At 34.6% G+C, this 8,428-nt stretch overlaps 1 long non-coding RNA gene across 1 annotated transcript; it reads right to left on the reverse strand.

The window, feature by feature from the left end:
* Window positions 1–6,267: 6,267 nt before the first annotated feature.
* On the reverse strand, window positions 6,268–7,800 carry LOC147479331 (uncharacterized). The gene is made up of 2 exons (XR_015206955.1): window positions 7,604–7,800; window positions 6,268–6,545 (listed from the first exon to the last, which is right to left on the reverse strand). It is a non-coding gene; the product is annotated as an uncharacterized LOC147479331 (long non-coding RNA).
* Between the last annotated feature and the right edge of the window lie 628 nt (window positions 7,801–8,428).

Genomic DNA, 8,428 nt, shown 5'->3' on the forward strand with positions numbered 1-8,428 from the left:
CTAAGAACACAATATCTTGAATTCGGATTACCTTCTTGTTGATCGAATCATAAAATTTGTAGCCAAATTTATCATCCCCATAACCCAGAAAAATGCACTGCTTGGCTTTGTCATCAAGCTTGGATCTCTCATTCTTAGGAATATTAACAAATGCCCTGCACCCAAATACCCTAAAGTATCCATAATCAATATCTCTGCCTGACCATACTCTCTTTGGATAATCACTATTCAGAGGCTTCGAAGGCGATAGGTTGATCACATGTACAGCTGTGCGCATTGCTTCTACCCAGTAACTTCTTGATAACTTAGAGTGAGATAACATGTATCTCATCCTCTCTACAATGGTACAGTTCATCCTCTCGGCAATACCATTGTGCTGCAGTGTTTTGGGAACTGTTTGCTTTGGGAACTGCTTGCTCATGACGAATCCCATTACTCTTACAATACTCTTCAAACGGCCCAATGTACTTTCTCCCATTATCTGAGCTAATACACTTCAAAGGCTTTCCTATCTCTCTTTCCACCATGCTATGGAAAGTCTTGAACACGCTAAAAACTTCATCCTTAGTTTTCAGACTATATGCCCATATCTTTTATGATGCATCATCAATGAAAGTCAAGAAGTACAAAGCTCCCCCATGGGACTTCACTTTCATAGGACCACATAAATTTGTGTGTACTAGCTCAAGGACATTCTCCTTTTGGTGAGAAGGGAATTTTGGAAAGACATCCTGTGTTGCTTTCCAACCAAACAATGAGTACATCTATTTAAATGCGTACCTTTGATGTTTGGCAAGGCCTTTTGCTTGGCAATAATTTCCATGCCTTTCTCTCCCATATGAAACAGTCTCTTATGCCATAGTTCTCTTATGCCATAGTTCGGTGGAAGCTTCTTCTTGTGCTGCATTTAACTCTGCTTTATACAAACTAGCTTGTGTCTTGTAAAGCGAGCAACTCTTCTTTCCTTTAGCTACCACAAATGAACTTTTGCTTAGTTTCCATACCGTATTGCCAAACGAGCTCTGTAAACAATCATCATCTAACTTCCCAGCAGAAATTAGGCTTAGCCGAATATTAGGGGATATGTCTTACATCCTTGAGTGTCGAAGTGTAGCCGACATTGGTTTCTACATGAACATCACCAATGCTTATAATCTTTGAGACTCCAATGTTACCCATCTTCACTTCACCAAATTCACCACATTTGTAGGTAGTGAAGAAACTTTTGTGCGGTGTGACATGATAGGACGCTCTTTTATCTATCACCCACTTTGTATCCTGACATGAGGTACTAACATAACACTCACCACAATCTGACACAATCTCCACTAGATCATCGTTTGTTATTGCGGCAGTATCTCAGTTTGTACTTCCGTTCCTATTTACCATGTATTTATGTACATAATTATTCTTCTCATCCCTCTTCAGTGTTCTAAACTCATACATGAAGTGACCCTTGGTGGCACAATAATAATATTGTCTCTCTGCCTTAGGAGTTATAGCTTCACCCCTAGATTTGCTTCTGTCATCACCTCTAGAATGAGATTATTTTTCTACTCTTGTCTCCTCATTAAACAATGCCCCAGTAGCCATCTCCATGGAAATGATTCTATCCTTAGCGGCTCCGCCAAGAGAAACTGCTAAAGTCTCCCAACTGTCGGGTAGAAAATTCAATAGTAACAAAGCCTCAACTTTGTCACCCATATCAATCTTCATCAAATGCAAGTGATTGATGGTATTATGTATTTCATTAAGATGCTCAGACATTGAAGAACCTTCTTTGTACCTCGTGTTAGCAAACTTCTTAATGAGTAGTACTTTGTTTCCGGCCGACTTTCTCTCATAGAGGTCTTCTAGTTTCTTCCACAAGCCAAAAATGATAGTCTCTTAGGATGCGTGCTGGAAGACACTGTTGTCAATCCATTGTCGAATGCACCCAATTGTTTTTCTGTCAAGCTTACTCCACTTAGCCGTGGCTATTGCGTATGGTTTTACTTCTCCATTCTCAATGGGTTGTGCCAAGTCCTTCCAATAAAACAAGTCTTCCATCTTGGCTTTTCAAATAGTGTAGTTACCTCTATTTAGACTAGTCATGCGAGTGTTTATATAATGATCCATCTTAATAAGCTATTTCAACTCAAACCTCCTCTCAGGAATTTTATCAAACACCTTCCGAGCAAGATTTAGATAACTTCCTTTGTGATTAATCTAACCAAGACTCTGATACTACTTGTTGGGGGAAACGATAGCAATCGATCACAACTAAGATAGCTTACACTTGGACAATCTACTACTCCAATTAAAATTTTAATCTTTCACTACAACCAACAACCAACCCAACCTTCCTAAGCAATCAACAACTATCACTAACAAATAATAATAAAGCAAAGAAAGTAAAGCATACCACAACACAAGATGTAATGTGGTTCAGCCAATGATGCCTACTTCCACAAGAGCAAATCCTTTTATAAGTGTGGGAATGAAGATTACAATCTCTCCTCTCAAGTCTCTTCAAACTTACTAGATCACTCTTCTCTCCTTACAAGCTTTTCCCCATTGCAAGGGTTTCATGTCAATTTTGGTTACTTTCAAAATTGGGTTTCAATTCAAGATTTGGTTTTCCAAAACCCAAAACTCTTATATATTATATTGGGGTGAAATATTAGTGTAAAAACACGTTCTCGATATTCTGGCGAAATATCGAAACTTGGTATTTTTAGGCATGAGCGCGGGCGCGCTCTGTACAAGGCCAATTTGAGCGCACGCGCGCCCTCTTCTATTTCCAATTTTTCCCAATTCTAGTAAATGATAAGTGTTTTATTATTATTATTATTATTAGATGTGTGAATAGTAATAAAGAGATGCTAGAACAGTAGAATGAATAGGAAAAACAATAAATTGATACTCTCTAAATCATGAGATATAGAGGAGTAGTCGTGTTCGGTCCACTCTAATTGTATGTTACTTGAATGCACATTTAGATTGCTAAACTATTTTACTAATGAGAGTACTAAGATATCAAAACAGTACTTTTAAGATTATAAACAATGATTTGATGATATGAGAAAGGATTAGAGAGGGGTTAATCCACCACACGATTTGATTGGCTATTAGTTTAGTCATCGAATTGCCTGTCTTGATCCCTTGTAAACAACCTACATCTTTATAGTCATTGTTTGACTAGCAAGAGAGATTAGCACCTACCCCCACAAATCTCTTTGATGGGGTTTATAATATCTAGTTCTCCATTATGAGCTCTATCTCTAGGCACTCACAACGAAGAACTTGAAGTTCTTATGCAAAACAATAATGAACTAAAGACTAATCATCCTCACATGGCTTCATAAACCCCCTCTAATGGAGGTTTATCCTTGTGTCATCGGATTCATATTAACTACACAATCAATATAAAACATAATGTAAAAGAACTTGAATTGAAAAAGCTTTATTGCTAATGTTTAATGGAAACTACAATGTTAACCCTAATTCTAAACTAAAAACTAAATTAAACTAATGAGAGGGTAATAATTAAGAGTAAGTAGTTTTTTAAGTTTAGCTTTAACCCTCTTTATATAGGAGAGGATTAGGGTTACATTTTTGTGCATGGGCCAAAAATGGGGACTTTGGGTCTCTAATGTGAGTACAAAGTCCATTAGGTTAAGTCTAAAAAGGCCACAGCTGTTGGAAATTACTTTAGTGCCATTTTCGTTCACTTTTACAATTCTGATTGGGGGCAAAGCCAGATCTGTTGGAAAGCTGGTTCCAAGCCGGTCATTTTGACATAAAGTATGCCCAATTCCAAGGCCCAAGTCAAAAAATACGCCTATTTGAAATTCTAAAGGGTTTTTTTGTCTTTTTTCTATCTGAAAAGACCGAAAATGTAATATGAATATTTTTAAACGGCGTAATTTATTCTTTAAACTAGTTTTTGATCCCGTTCAACAAACGGAGACCGTTTTCATAAAATTGATTTGATTTTTTTATAATATTTTTTGAATTATTATGTATCAAAAAAAATTTTTAACTATAAAATACTGTAATGATTCGTAGAAAGGGCGTTGAAGCATAATAATATAGTATTAATAAAAGAAAAAAATAGTTCAACAAACATAATTCATTTGTTTCATGAACAAACCACTAACAAATCCTAAAATTTAAAAGTAGAATCTATCTTTCTTTCATGCACAAATTCAAATTGGAAAAGTCATTGAACTCAAAATTTAACTGTTGACATTTTTTAATTGATTGTATTTTGACAACTAGTAATTTTTTCCCCCTAATTTACACTTTAATTCATAGGCGGAATATGTTCAGTTCACATTTTGTGAAAACGAAATTATTTATATTTTTAAATTATTTACTTAAATTACATAAATCGGCACCCTTCACAAAACGGTGTCCGTTTTCATATAATTGATTTTTTTAATAATAGAATGGGGACCCCACCCTGATAAAACCCTTCAACTATTTTTGTTGTTGTTTAATAATAAAATTTGATTAAAGTTTTGTGAGAATGTCAAATAAGGCGAAAATCATAATTAATGAAGCCACTTGAATAGCAAGACAATCCCAATTATACAATAAAATATATAATAAACACCATTTTAAATGCAAAATTATATTTGTCGAGACTTTCACACTACATACCATACAACTATGTTTTGAGATTAGTATGATGCATTTGCATTCAGTTTTCAATTTTCCGTTATCAGTACAAATTCATGAAAATTGCGTCATCTGTGGGGATTGAACCCACTACCGCGTGGTTAAAACCACACGCTCTACCACTGAGCTAAGAAGGTAAAAAACATACTTTAGAGACAAACATGCTTATGATTCTTCGTAATGGATACGTGATAATGTGAAGTTAATTTGGTATTTTCACTCAGTGTATATTTCTCATTGAACAGTGGTGGGTTATGAATTCTCAAGTTAGATGGTGAAATTTTAATAAAAGAGAAATAATGGTTGTTAATGCTTAAAGATAAACACTCGATCTAACTATTTACTAACTTACGAGAAACTATTCTTTCAAGCCAATATGTCCCAAAAAATTTATTGAACGAATAAGTATTTGATTTATTTCTAATAATCAATATGTACTACATTGGTATTAATCCAACAAACAGTTAAATCCATATAGGTGTATTTCATATCGGTTACATTTTTATGACTGACTTACAAAAAGAATTAACAACGAAAAATAAAAAAGACAGAAAACTAAAAACTAAAAACTAAAAATAGACAATGTAGCAAAAGAATTGAATGTGTTCAATGAACAGATAAGGTACCTCTACTATTATCAAGATTGGAATAGTAATGTAGTGATCTGCCCTCAAGAATCTTTGAGAACTTTCTTGAAACTCCAACATGCATAGATGATTGGTTCTAGTCAACATTGTTCCTCTTAGAAGCACATAACCTAAAACATGAACAACAAATTGTTTGGTATAGTAAGACTGCAAAATAGAGAGAGAATAACCTGTAATCCTATCTATTAAAACACCATTTCAAATAGGAAGACCTGCAAAGATATTTAAAGAGAAAAATGATTATTATTGAAACATATAACATCAAACTCATTGCAGTAATTATCAATTATTCATAATATATGTAAAATGACCCCGTGCGTACTAAATCAAAATTCCTCATAGACAATTTCCAAAATAGTACATACTGACTATTGACCTGAGAAGACAAACTTTAATTAATTGTCGGAGGACCACTAATAAAAAATAGGCTTTTAATGACAACTAAAAGCTATCATTATACGCTTGTGATGACGGCTTTTGGGTGAGAAAAAATCCGTCATTACTAGGGGCGTCATAAAAAATCCGTCATTACTAGGGGCGTCATAAAAAGTCTACCAAAACTGTCATTAAATTTATGACGGTTACTAGAAAGCTATCTTAAAAGGTCATGCTCTAATGACATTTTTTCATCTGAAAAGGTCATAATATGGGTGAGTTACTGTGTCATCTTCTCTCTACCCGTCATGATTTCTTAGCAAAAAACGTCAAGAAATGACAGTATTTCTTGACTGATTTTCTTCAACCGTCATAACATTATATTTTTTTTCCAAAAAAAAAATAATGATTTGAATTTTTCAATATATATATATATATATATATATACACACACACACACACACACACACACACACACACACACACACACACACACCTGTAGATAATTTATAGTAGAAAACATTTAAACCTATAAACAATGAACTCCATTGTAGAAACTTGAACCATAACATAATCCATATAAAATTCAAAAACTTTCTCAATTATATAATCTCTTATGCAAAAAGTTGTATGTTAATTATATAATTTACATGATCCAACAAACTCTCATAAACTAATTAAATTTGAACACATCATACAAATATTCTAATAAACTATATATCGATCTAAATGAGTCTTCTGCCAAGCTCTGATTCTTTCGTTTCTCAACCATACATTGTTCACTCTCTCCTTTGCAAAAAAAAACTAATGCAAAGATATGAACATTCTCTGCATCAACCAGAGTGCACTTCCATTTCCCTATAATAGAAAAATCACCTTTTAGTCTATAATAAGCAATAGAAAAATATACAGCTAACCATATATTTTAAGCTAAAGGACAAGTGAAGGATGTGCACACTTCTCTTTTATATGGCTATGTTATAAGGGTAGTCATTAGTAAGCAAAACGAATTAGTCTAAAAAATATAGACATAGGTTAAACAACGAACTATCCCACAGTTACTTAATTCACAATAGTAATATATATATATGCACCAACTCTTCACACACTCATATACACACACTTGACCACCACCTGCACACACGTACTAACATACACACACACTAGCATCCTAACATATATCTGACCACTACCAACATCACCACTACCAGAAGCACACTCACATATACCTGCACCACTACCAGCAGCACCACCACATGTCCACACATTACACGCCACCAGTCCACACACTAACTAGTAGCACTCATAGCACCACTGCACCTGCACACACTCACACACTAGCTAGCAACAACACCGAGAAGTAGTAGTAGTAGTAGCAGTAGCAGTACCTGCAACACTAGCCCACTGCACTACTAGCTAGTCACACCACTGCACTTAAAAATTAAACTAAACTTAAAAAATTTCAGCAAGATTCTAATTTAGATTAAACTATTTACATTATTCAAAATATATCAAGAGCTCCTAACACTTTCACAGTTAGATTGTCCCAGCAAAACCAGTCCACATCTCAATTTTTACCAATGTTACGTGTTACTCGGAACAAGATAACCATACAAATATACAATTAAGTTAATGTGAAACTTTTATTGACGAACAAAAATTTGAGAAAATAGTCATAGCACTACACTCCTAGTATGGCTCCATGAATTGCAAATCCTAAATTAACGAAGACAATCTAACTAAACCCAAGTTGATATGACACCACTTGATACAACAATATAATCAACATCAATGGGCTGAAAACCCAATGGAAGAGCCATCACTTAATCATATAGGAAAGCAAAATTATTTAAACTTCATGAAATAAAACAAAGAAAAAAAAGTTTTACAAATACAGGACAAGTTTTTGGGCAAACCTTGCCTTTTCTCTCATGTTGTCCAAAGGCATCAATTGTGTTGCACATCCTGGATGTTGACTAAAAAGCAATATTCCTTCTCTAATGTTATTTAACAAGTACCTAGGTTTCCTGAGTTAGCCTCCTCATGGGCGCTAAATGGATAGTAACTATAGTAATCCTACAGTGAGAAGTAGAGAGATAAGTAACTCAGTGCATGAGAGAGAGAGAGAGAGAGAGAGAGAGAGAGAGAGAGAGAGAGAGAGAGAGTTAGTTTTTAACTTCTTTATAGACTTTCTCAGCCATCATGCCCGCTACCTCGAAAGACACCATAACCATAGACTAATAAACATCTTATCTATCTGGCTGTAGTCATATCCTAACGTATAAAAATCTTTACTTGCATCGCTCTCAGAAACAACACCTTGAGACCTGTTCTTGGGAGGACCATATCACTTAATAAAACTTGATGCACTTCCCTGACCAAATGCAATTTGAACAGGTTCTGCTGCAAGATATCACGAAAAGAACCAGGAAAAATAAATAGTTATCAAGCCTGAAGACCTCCTAAAGCTATGTAACAAAGATACTCCATCTATAAATAAGCCTTTGTAAACGACTTAGCAAAAAAACATGCCACAAATTGGATGCACAAAGAAGAACCCTCGCAATGTAACTTGAAAAGTTAAAAAACGTACATTTCTTCTCAACATTAGGCCATCCTCGCCCAGAACCGTCCTACAAGACAGAAACAGTTAGTAATTTGCTGATAGTGAGAAGGATCTTTGCACCAGTATAAGCTAGTCCTTATATACTCTCATCGTATATATCTTTGTCTTGGATCAT

This window comes from Coptis chinensis, chromosome 8 (assembly GCF_015680905.1).
Source record: "Coptis chinensis isolate HL-2020 chromosome 8, ASM1568090v1, whole genome shotgun sequence".
NCBI classification, from domain to species: domain Eukaryota; kingdom Viridiplantae; phylum Streptophyta; class Magnoliopsida; order Ranunculales; family Ranunculaceae; genus Coptis; species Coptis chinensis.